Source organism: Lepisosteus platostomus, chromosome 27, assembly GCF_059453375.1.
Source record: "Lepisosteus platostomus isolate fLepPlt1 chromosome 27, fLepPlt1.hap1, whole genome shotgun sequence".
NCBI lineage: Eukaryota > Metazoa > Chordata > Actinopteri > Semionotiformes > Lepisosteidae > Lepisosteus > Lepisosteus platostomus.
In genome coordinates, this window is record NC_142637.1 from 12,850,936 (window position 1) to 12,863,772 (window position 12,837).

Here is a 12,837-nt window from a genome sequence, read left to right on the forward strand (position 1 = left end):
TTGCGCCAGTGCCAGAGTTTCATGCAATTAAATGAGGACCTCTTTCTCACACCACATATGTTATACTTTCAATGGGAAAAAAGGAAATATTACATTTTCACCCACATGTTAATATTTGGTAGAAGCCCTTTTCACAGCAATTTCAGCTGTGAGTCTGTTGGTAATGGGCTCCACCACCTCTGCACCAACAAGATTTGATAATATTTGAGAATTTCAGAAGTCTGTCTGGTTTAGCTGAAGAATCAGCTAAGGTAAGTTTCAGGAAGAGCATCTGATTTCTTTCAATAAAGCAGAACAGAGAAAAAACACACAATACAAAATCATGAGAATTTGTATCCATATGACACTTTGACTCGAATACTTTTATCAGACCTACACAGAGTATATACTGTACACACTTTTTCAGCCCAGGTTTATACATTTGGAACTGCCATTTGTAGGTGTTTTTGTGTCTTAGCTCAACACTGTGAAACCTGTAGTTACAAACATGGACGATGAAGACATGAAGACATATATTGTACCTCTGACCGGCCTACCTTCCAAGAGGTGAAAGATGAAACTTTTCCTTTATCGTCAACTCAGTGAATGTCTTTAAACTTTCGAAAACTGTAACAAAGAATAAGTTAAAAAACTTATTTTCATTGGACCCACAGAAAAGTCAAAGTTGTCCATAGAAATGCCCGTCTAAATCAGAAATCTACAGCACAAAGGCAGTGGCCTTTCGGGACATAAAAATGAAATCAGACTTTACTCAGACGAATTGCCCTTGGTCACGGACATCTTGCTATCAGTCACTACAAAGATGTTTTCTCTCGTGCCATGGCTTGCCTGACTTGCTTCTTCTGCTGGATGGCTTCTGGTCGCTGGTCAGGATCGACAGCCAGCATGTCCTGGAGCAGTGTCCTTAGCTCCGTGCTTATGGCTCTATTTACTTTCAGGGGGATGTGGAACTGCAGCCAGGGGTTCTCATCCAGGGCCTCTCCAACAGGCCCTGACAGACATATGCTCCTGTATCGGAAACACACTTTAGTTCAATTCTAAAATATTTCTCATAGGACTGAAGGAACCTTTTCCTGTTAAGAGTTAACAATTAGGTCCTCAAGAACTGTTTTACGGTTTTCTACACTCCTGGCTGGCCAAGGTCTCTTTAAGGTCTCTTAAGTGGAGGTGTAACTCATGTATCCTACATGTGATTTAGCAACATGAAAGGGAATAGCTTCTTATCGGATTATGATCTTGGTTAACTGCCTAAGGCTGACCTAAGTGCCTAACTTTCTGACTTTCTTTATACCTTATATGTTAAGAAGCTTCTTCTGACCAATCAGAAATGTATGCTTTATGTATGAACATTTTGCTCATCAAAGTGAGTGAGAGACAAGGTTAACAGAAATTAGCCACGGCAGTAAATGACAGCATATTTTTGGGTTCTTAAATGGTCTCTACCTGGCACACCTGCAGTGCAAACTGACACACACTGTTTAGAGAAACAGCTACTCTATTACTAATATTAATGAAACATTTCTTATTCTATGGAACAAAAACAAACAGTAAAACTAAAACACAGATCTCTTAGCTTCCTATTTCATGAACCAGATGACTGAATGACCAAGCCTAACTAGTAGCCAGAACCCCAGTTAACCCTCCGTAACACAAAGTTTAACCACACGACAGGAACTCTTTCAAACTGAGTGAAAATCATAAATGGATCCATAACTTAACATCAATTTACTATGTTGTGCCAATACCTGCATTTACATTTAGAACGAATGATGTCATAGAACCAGCATCACACCAGTTCCAGGTGTCTCCAAGGAGACAACAGAACTTCAGTTGTGTTTGCTAAAATACACACTTTGAAACATACTGTAACACTTAGTTAACATGTCTGGTTTAGTTGAAGAATCGGCTAAGGTAAGTTTCAGGGTTTAATGGTGGGATGGCACCTGTGCTTTTTTCCCCCAACCGCTAGAATATGATTCGCACCAAACCCAAAAGAAATACTGCACAGTTCAGGAACTTCATCAACCTAGCAACTGTAAAATAAGCTTACAAACAACTGAATTGAAATGCCAAAAAGTTCAGAGAAAGGCACAAACTATGTTTACTTGGGGTTTACAAAATTAAAGCTAACTAAAACTGTAATGATAAACAATCATGCTGCCAATGGACAGAGAAATATCATGTTTTTTGAATAATGTATTATTTGTTATATAGGAACCCAGTATAAGGGAATCCCTTGCGATCCTTTCTGCAGAGATAAAGGTAAGTATTGTTTTCTCTTTAGCTCTGTCACTCCAAGAAATATAATGAACATAAATATATTTGCCAATCTTTTCATAGTAATCCAAACAACTCTGCGTGTATCTGACATTTGTAATATTTATCTACCGCAGTATAACTCTTCTGGCAAGGCGATTGGTATTGTACCTTGAAAGAAAACTGATTGGAAATGTCATGTACTCTATGGTTTCTATTGATGTCAAGTGGCAAATGTTGACTGGTGATGTTATGTGAATCTTAGGAAATGGTCATTTTTCAATCGAGTCTATGTTTCTCAGAATTTGAGACAGAGAGCTCAATCTCTGCAATCCGAGCTGAGGGCATTTCTTGGAATGGAAAGGTAAGAGCAACGTGTTCTTTGATTTCTCTTAAGACTCTTCGCCAGATTTAACGATGAAAAATGTAAATAATAATAACAAACATTATTTTATATAGTGCCTTGAAAGGTGGCTTCTTTACAGAATGACAAAACCAACTACAATAAATAATACACAAGATAAGCATGATGACAATACACAGTTAGAGGAGACAGTAGATGGTCATTGTCAGTGTATTCTGAAGGTAGTTTTCCAATTTTTTGGAACGGGGTAAAAGAGGCCACCTCTACTAGAATCTTTGTCCTAACCAAAAATGTAACAAAGTATAATAATAATATTAAAAATAATAATGATAAACTTTATCTATAGAGCACCTTTCATACAAATAGTGCTTTGGTGCTTTAAAAACCAAGCGTAAAAATAAAATATTAAAATTAAGAGATATACTTTCAGTTGTAAAGGAAAATACAGCAATACAGTAAAGCAACATACATGTCAATTAAATAAATAAAAATTAGGAAAGTCGTAATAAAATAAGAACAATTAAAGAGAACTAAAAAAAGAAACAGAAATAGAAAGAACAAAGAACCACTTTAACTAAAAGCAACATTTTCAAATGTTTTTTAAAACAATGTACCGAGCTTGACTGCCTAATAAAAAGTGGAAGTGAGTTTCATAATTTAGAAGCATAAAAACAAAAAGCAGCCTCTCCACTCTTTCTGCATTTCACATGTGGTATTTGCAGTAGGCCAGTATGTGCAGATCTCAGGTCACGTATAGGAACATATGAAGACAGACATTCAGTAAGGTACAGACGTGCTAGGTCGCTTAAAGCTTTAAAAACAAGTAAAAGAACTTTCAAATTTATCCTAGATAATACAGGTGACCAGTGAAGTTTTTTCAAAACAGGAATGATATTCTCTTTCTTGTATTTGTTAGGATCTGTGCTACTGCATTTCGAACAAGTAGTAAGGGATTTATTGTTTTCTTGGGAAGCCCACAAAACAGAGCATTATAATCATATCCACATCAATGTGAGCAATGGAGAAGTCAAATTAACGTGTCTAAATATCATCTAGTTCTATCCCAGGGAAGAGGGCTTTTGCCTACACAGACGACAAGACACAAAACGCTCAACTGTGCAAAACACGCATAAGGACATCAGTCAGGAGGAACAAGGTAAAGTGTTTTTACTTCTTCACCATGGTCATGTAGTTTCACTCCAAGCACTGTCATATGAAATAACTGTGGAAACGACTTCCCCAACATTTTGGGTTGTTGCATTTTGCTTCAATGAATTTTAACCTTTTCTTTTAGACATTAAGAGGAAGGACACATTCACCCTTGGTAGAGATTCAGTTGTTCTATGAGATGTCAAGGTGAGAATTAACCACTTCAGGCATACGTCAATCCACATGACTGAAAACTGGCAATGAACAGGATATGGGGATTTTGCTAGTTATAAAGTACAATAATCATCATTACATGATCTAAGACTACTGAAGTATAAGCTGTGTCCCTGACTGATTAATTAGCAAATTCATCTTTGTAGAGTGCAGCTACTATCTATTCAGTGGCATTTCCTTAAAACAACTGTATTCCCACATTCTGAATATGGAGTGAGATCATGTAGAGAATGTTGGACTTGTAATAACTAATTGAAGGATAATAACAATCAACGAAAGTGCTTAAAAGTATCAACAAATGCCTTCAAAGTACTTGACACGGACTTTGCTTTCAAAAGTGAAACATAATTAATGCTTACGTAAGATTTCTCTTGACTTCTCAGGAGTATACTAACTCCAAGGACAAGTAACATCACAAACCATTATTTAAGTGCTGATGTTGGAGCTGCAATACTACTACCAAGACAAAAAATGATACAGGTAACACTGCTTTCAGATTTCTAAGAATTGCTAAAATAGTATGTTTGCAGAGCATTCAGAGTCTCATAGAGAAAATAAGTTGAGAATATGACAAGTTCCTACCATCTCAAACACTGCCAATCTAGAACAAAAAGAAAGTACTTGAACGCCTGCAGTAATCGAACACAAACCAGAACATATCAGTGCATGACAAGGAAATGTAGTCACAAAATGATTCTACCCTTTCAAGTCCCAAAAAGGACCGAGGAACTTACCGGAGGCGATACCTGGATTTCAAACGGAGTACAATGTAGCCACTGTAGGGGAGAAGATCACAGAGAGCTCTTCTCAGATTGCTCAGAGTCAGCCCCAGCACCCTATCCTGACTGAAGCAGACAAAGTGGTCAAACAGGTAGGTAGAAATGAGTAAGGAACAGAGAGTATGGTTATTCTTGCATTGTTTTGTTCGTCTGTCAAAGAAAAGAGTGCTTCTGACTTTTGTCAATGTTCATCTTTATTTTAGGAGAAGAACAAACGGTGGTATCACACTTTGCTCAAGTGTATGATACCATGTGTGTACAGCAGACATCACCAAAGGAACAGGAGACACCTGAGTAGAGAACAAGAATATGAAAAGACTGATGAAAAAAAGCACCAGGAGAAATCCATTGAATATGCACAGTCTCGTCCAGTATTTCAATGAAAAGTTTCAGTGTTGTTTTTAGTGTCGTCGTATTGCATACATTTAAAACAATGTGTCTTGTTTAATGAACAATTTCATTTACTTTAGTAAAAAGTGTTGTTTACTGTAGTCCTAGCATGGATGCAATTGTTAGAAAAAACGTGAATGAAAAACTGAATGTTTCATACAATATGGGTTTGTGTTAACCCACACACCTAAGTGAAATGTTTGATTACGTTTACAAGACATAACACATAGTTCAGTTGAGTGTGAAAGGGAACAACAGAGAAAGTCACAAACAAAACATTTGTGAAGGACTTGATGAATGTTTTTTCTTTAGAAATGACAAAAAATAAAGAATTTTTCAACAAGATGTCTTTCTATAGCGAGTTTCATTTGAGATAGTCTTTTCTTAGAAGTGCAAGAGTGGTATTCCCTACAACTTATTCCCCAATTTGATCATTCTCAGAAATTAGGAGACGGAAACCACACCTACTGTAATATTAGACCTTGTAACAAGGCAACTAGGTTTCAATGGCTTAAAAGGTGCAGAAAGAGGCTCATGTATAATGACCTCCAGTGTCCCACAGGTTTCCCAAATCATTTCTTAGAGTATGGAAAAAGAGGAAATAAAGTGTCTACAGAAAGCGTATACCCCCTTGAACTTTGTTCAGTTTGTTGCGCCAGTGCCAGAGTTTCATGCAATTAAATGAGGACCTCTTTCTCACACCACATATGTTATACTTTCAATGGGAAAAAAGGAAATATTACATTTTCACCCACATGTTAATATTTGGTAGAAGCCCTTTTCACAGCAATTTCAGCTGTGAGTCTGTTGGTAATGGGCTCCACCACCTCTGCACCAACAAGATTTGATAATATTTGAGAATTTCAGAAGTCTGTCTGGTTTAGCTGAAGAATCAGCTAAGGTAAGTTTCAGGAAGAGCATCTGATTTCTTTCAATAAAGCAGAACAGAGAAAAAACACACAATACAAAATCATGAGAATTTGTATCCATATGACACTTTGACTCGAATACTTTTATCAGACCTACACAGAGTATATACTGTACACACTTTTTCAGCCCAGGTTTATACATTTGGAACTGCCATTTGTAGGTGTTTTTGTGTCTTAGCTCAACACTGTGAAACCTGTAGTTACAAACATGGACGATGAAGACATGAAGACATATATTGTACCTCTGACCGGCCTACCTTCCAAGAGGTGAAAGATGAAACTTTTCCTTTATCGTCAACTCAGTGAATGTCTTTAAACTTTCGAAAACTGTAACAAAGAATAAGTTAAAAAACTTATTTTCATTGGACCCACAGAAAAGTCAAAGTTGTCCATAGAAATGCCCGTCTAAATCAGAAATCTACAGCACAAAGGCAGTGGCCTTTCGGGACATAAAAATGAAATCAGACTTTACTCAGACGAATTGCCCTTGGTCACGGACATCTTGCTATCAGTCACTACAAAGATGTTTTCTCTCGTGCCATGGCTTGCCTGACTTGCTTCTTCTGCTGGATGGCTTCTGGTCGCTGGTCAGGATCGACAGCCAGCATGTCCTGGAGCAGTGTCCTTAGCTCCGTGCTTATGGCTCTATTTACTTTCAGGGGGATGTGGAACTGCAGCCAGGGGTTCTCATCCAGGGCCTCTCCAACAGGCCCTGACAGACATATGCTCCTGTATCAGAAACACACTTTAGTTCAATTCTAAAATATTTCTCATAGGACTGAAGGAACCTTTTCCTGTTAAGAGTTAACAATTAGGTCCTCAAGAACTGTTTTACGGTTTTCTACACTCCTGGCTGGCCAAGGTCTCTTTAAGGTCTCTTAAGTGGAGGTGTAACTCATGTATCCTACATGTGATTTAGCAACATGAAAGGGAATAGCTTCTTATCGGATTATGGTCTTGGTTAACTGCCTAAGGCTGACCTAAGTGCCTAACTTTCTGACTTTCTTTATACCTTATATGTTAAGAAGCTTCTTCTGACCAATCAGAAATGTATGCTTTATGTATGAACATTTTGCTCATCAAAGTGAGTGAGAGACAAGGTTAACAGAAATTAGCCACGGCAGTAAATGACAGCATATTTTTGGGTTCTTAAATGGTCTCTACCTGGCACACCTGCAGTGCAAACTGACACACACTGTTTAGAGAAACAGCTACTCTATTACTAATATTAATGAAACATTTCTTATTCTATGGAACAAAAACAAACAGTAAAACTAAAACACAGATCTCTTAGCTTCCTATTTCATGAACCAGATGACTGAATGACCAAGCCTAACTAGTAGCCAGAACCCCAGTTAACCCTCCGTAACACAAAGTTTAACCACACGACAGGAACTCTTTCAAACTGAGTGAAAATCATAAATGGATCCATAACTTAACATCAATTTACTATGTTGTGCCAATACCTGCATTTACATTTAGAACGAATGATGTCATAGAACCAGCATCACACCAGTTCCAGGTGTCTCCAAGGAGACAACAGAACTTCAGTTGTGTTTGCTAAAATACACACTTTGAAACATACTGTAACACTTAGTTAACATGTCTGGTTTAGTTGAAGAATCGGCTAAGGTAAGTTTCAGGGTTTAATGGTGGGATGGCACCTGTGCTTTTTTCCCCCAACCGCTAGAATATTATTCGCACCAAACCCAAAAGAAATACTGCACAGTTCAGGAACTTCATCAACCTAGCAACTGTAAAATAAGCTTACAAACAACTGAATTGAAATGCCAAAAAGTTCAGAGAAAGGCACAAACTATGTTTACTTGGGGTTTACAAAATTAAAGCTAACTAAAACTGTAATGATAAACAATCATGCTGCCAATGTACAGAGAAATATCATGTTTTTAGAATAATGTATTATTTGTTACATAGGAACCCAGTATAAGGGAATCCCTTGCGATCCTTTCTGCAGAGATAAAGGTAAGTATTGTTTTCTCTTTAGCTCTGTCACTCCAAGAAATATAATGAACATAAATATATTTGCCAATCTTTTCATAGTAATCCAAACAACTCTGCGTGTATCTGACATTTGTAATATTTATCTACCGCAGTATAACTCTTCTGGCAAGGCGATTGGTATTGTACCTTGAAAGAAAACTGATTGGAAATGTCATGTACTCTATGGTTTCTATTGATGTCAAGTGGCAAATGTTGACTGGTGATGTTATGTGAATCTTAGGAAATGGTCATTTTTCAATCGAGTCTATGTTTCTCAGAATTTGAGACAGAGAGCTCAATCTCTGCAATCCGAGCTGAGGGCATTTCTTGGAATGGAAAGGTAAGAGCAACGTGTTCTTTGATTTCTCTTAAGACTCTTCGCCAGATTTAACGATGAAAAATGTAAATAATAATAACAAACATTATTTTATATAGTGCCTTGAAAGGTGGCTTCTTTACAGAATGACAAAACCAACTACAATAAATAATACACAAGATATGCATGATGACAATACACAGTTAGAGGAGACAGTAGATGGTCATTGTCAGTGTATTCTGAAGGTAGTTTTCCAATTTTTTGGAACGGGGTAAAAGAGGCCACCTCTACTAGAATCTTTGTCCTAACCAAAAATGTAACAAAGTATAATAATAATATTAAAAATAATAATGATAAACTTTATCTATAGAGCACCTTTCATACAAATAGTGCTTTGGTGCTTTAAAAACCAAGCGTAAAAATAAAATATTAAAATTGAGAGATATACTTTCAGTTGTAAAGGAAAATACAGCAATACAGTAAAGCAACATACATGTCAATTAAATAAATAAAAATTAGGAAAGTCGTAATAAAATAAGAACAATTAAAGAGAACTAAAAAAAGAAACAGAAATAGAAAGAACAAAGAACCACTTTAACTAAAAGCAACATTTTCAAATGTTTTTTAAAACAATGTACCGAGCTTGACTGCCTAATAAAAAGTGGAAGTGAGTTTCATAATTTAGAAGCATAAAAACAAAAAGCAGCCTCTCCACTCTTTCTGCATTTCACATGTGGTATTTGCAGTAGGCCAGTATGTGCAGATCTCAGGTCACGTATAGGAACATATGAAGACAGACATTCAGTAAGGTACAGACGTGCTAGGTCGCTTAAAGCTTTAAAAACAAGTAAAAGAACTTTCAAATTTATCCTAGATAATACAGGTGACCAGTGAAGTTTTTTCAAAACAGGAATGATATTCTCTTTCTTGTATTTGTTAGGATCTGTGCTACTGCATTTCGAACAAGTAGTAAGGGATTTATTGTTTTCTTGGGAAGCCCACAAAACAGAGCATTATAATCATATCCACATCAATGTGAGCAATGGAGAAGTCAAATTAACGTGTCTAAATATCATCTAGTTCTATCCCAGGGAAGAGGGCTTTTGCCTACACAGACGACAAGACACAAAACGCTCAACTGTGCAAAACACGCATAAGGACATCAGTCAGGAGGAACAAGGTAAAGTGTTTTTACTTCTTCACCATGGTCATGTAATTTCACTCCAAGCACTGTCATATGAAATAACTGTGGAAACGACCTCCCCAACATTTTGGGTTGTTGCATTTTGCTTCAATGAATTTTAACCTTTTCTTTTAGACATTAAGAGGAAGGACACATTCACCCTTGGTAGAGATTCAGTTGTTCTATGAGATGTCAAGGTGAGAATTAACCACTTCAGGCATACGTCAATCCACATGACTGAAAACTGGCAATGAACAGGATATGGGGATTTTGCTAGTTATAAAGTACAATAATCATCATTACATGATCTAAGACTACTGAAGTATAAGCTGTGTCCCTGACTGATTAATTAGCAAATTCATCTTTGTAGAGTGCAGCTACTATCTATTCAGTGGCATTTCCTTAAAACAACTGTATTCCCACATTCTGAATATGGAGTGAGATCATGTAGAGAATGTTGGACTTGTACTAACTAATTGAAGGATAATAACAATCAACGAAAGTGCTTAAAAGTATCAACAAATGCCTTCAAAGTACTTGACACGGACTTTGCTTTCAAAAGTGAAACATAATTAATGCTTACGTAAGATTTCTCTTGACTTCTCAGGAGTATACTAACTCCAAGGACAAGTAACATCACAAACCATTATTTAAGTGCTGATGTTGGAGCTGCAATACTACTACCAAGACAAAAAATGATACAGGTAACACTGCTTTCAGATTTCTAAGAATTGCTAAAATAGTATGTTTGCAGAGCATTCAGAGTCTCATAGAGAAAATAAGTTGAGAATATGACAAGTTCCTACCATCTCAAACACTGCCAATCTAGAACAAAAAGAAAGTACTTGAACGCCTGCAGTAATCGAACACAAACCAGAACATATCAGTGCATGACAAGGAAATGTAGTCACAAAATGATTCTACCCTTTCAAGTCCCAAAAAGGACCGAGGAACTTACCGGAGGCGATACCTGGATTTCAAACGGAGTACAATGTAGCCACTGTAGGGGAGAAGATCACAGAGAGCTCTTCTCAGATTGCTCAGAGTCAGCCCCAGCACCCTGTCCTGACTGAAGCAGACAAAGTGGTCAAACAGGTAGGTAGAAATGAGTAAGGAACAGAGAGTATGGTTATTCTTGCATTGTTTTGTTCGTCTGTCAAAGAAAAGAGTGCTTCTGACTTTTGTCAATGTTCATCTTTATTTTAGGAGAAGAACAAACGGTGGTATCACACTTTGCTCAAGTGTATGATACCATGTGTGTACAGCAGACATCACCAAAGGAACAGGAGACACCTGAGTAGAGAACAAGAATATGAAAAGACTGATGAAAAAAAGCACCAGGAGAAATCCATTGAATATGCACAATCTCGTCCAGTATTTCAATGAAAAGTTTCAGTGTTGTTTTTAGTGTCGTCGTATTGCATACATTTAAAACAATGTGTCTTGTTTAATGAACAATTTCATTTACTTTAGTAAAAAGTGTTGTTTACTGTAGTCCTAGCATGGATGCAATTGTTAGAAAAAACGTGAATGAAAAACTGAATGTTTCATACAATATGGGTTTGTGTTAACCCACACACCTAAGTGAAATGTTTGATTACGTTTACAAGACATAACACATAGTTCAGTTGAGTGTGAAAGGGAACAACAGAGAAAGTCACAAACAAAACATTTGTGAAGGACTTGATGAATGTTTTTTCTTTAGAAATGACAAAAAATAAAGAATTTTTCAACAAGATGTCTTTCTATAGCGAGTTTCATTTGAGATAGTCTTTTCTTAGAAGTGCAAGAGTGGTATTCCCTACAACTTATTCCCCAATTTGATCATTCTCAGAAATTAGGAGACGGAAACCACACCTACTGTAATATTAGACCTTGTAACAAGGCAACTAGGTTTCAATGGCTTAAAAGGTGCAGAAAGAGGCTCATGTATAATGACCTCCAGTGTCCCACAGGTTTCCCAAATCATTTCTTAGAGTATGGAAAAAGAGGAAATAAAGTGTCTACAGAAAGCGTATACCCCCTTGAACTTTGTTCAGTTTGTTGCGCCAGTGCCAGAGTTTCATGCAATTAAATGAGGACCTCTTTCTCACACCACATATGTTATACTTTCAATGGGAAAAAAGGAAATATTACATTTTCACCCACATGTTAATATTTGGTAGAAGCCCTTTTCACAGCAATTTCAGCTGTGAGTCTGTTGGTAATGGGCTCCACCACCTCTGCACCAACAAGATTTGATAATATTTGAGAATTTCAGAAGTCTGTCTGGTTTAGCTGAAGAATCAGCTAAGGTAAGTTTCAGGAAGAGCATCTGATTTCTTTCAATAAAGCAGAACAGAGAAAAAACACACAATACAAAATCATGAGAATTTGTATCCATATGACACTTTGACTCGAATACTTTTATCAGACCTACACAGAGTATATACTGTACACACTTTTTCAGCCCAGGTTTATACATTTGGAACTGCCATTTGTAGGTGTTTTTGTGTCTTAGCTCAACACTGTGAAACCTGTAGTTACAAACATGGACGATGAAGACATGAAGACATATATTGTACCTCTGACCGGCCTACCTTCCAAGAGGTGAAAGATGAAACTTTTCCTTTATCGTCAACTCAGTGAATGTCTTTAAACTTTCGAAAACTGTAACAAAGAATAAGTTAAAAAACTTATTTTCATTGGACCCACAGAAAAGTCAAAGTTGTCCATAGAAATGCCCGTCTAAATCAGAAATCTACAGCACAAAGGCAGTGGCCTTTCGGGACATAAAAATGAAATCAGACTTTACTCAGACGAATTGCCCTTGGTCACGGACATCTTGCTATCAGTCACTACAAAGATGTTTTCTCTCGTGCCATGGCTTGCCTGACTTGCTTCTTCTGCTGGATGGCTTCTGGTCGCTGGTCAGGATCGACAGCCAGCATGTCCTGGAGCAGTGTCCTTAGCTCAGTGCTTATGGCTCTATTTACTTTCAGGGGGATGTGGAACTGCAGCCAGGGGTTCTCATCCAGGGCCTCTCCAACAGGCCCTGACAGACATATGCTCCTGTATCGGAAACACACTTTAGTTCAATTCTAAAATATTTCTCATAGGACTGAAGGAACCTTTGCCTGTTAAGAGTTAACAATTAGGTCCTCAAGAACTGTTTTACGGTTTTCTACACTCCTGGCTGGCCAAGGTCTCTTTAAGGTCTCTTAAGTGGAGGTGTAACTCATGTATCCTACATGTGA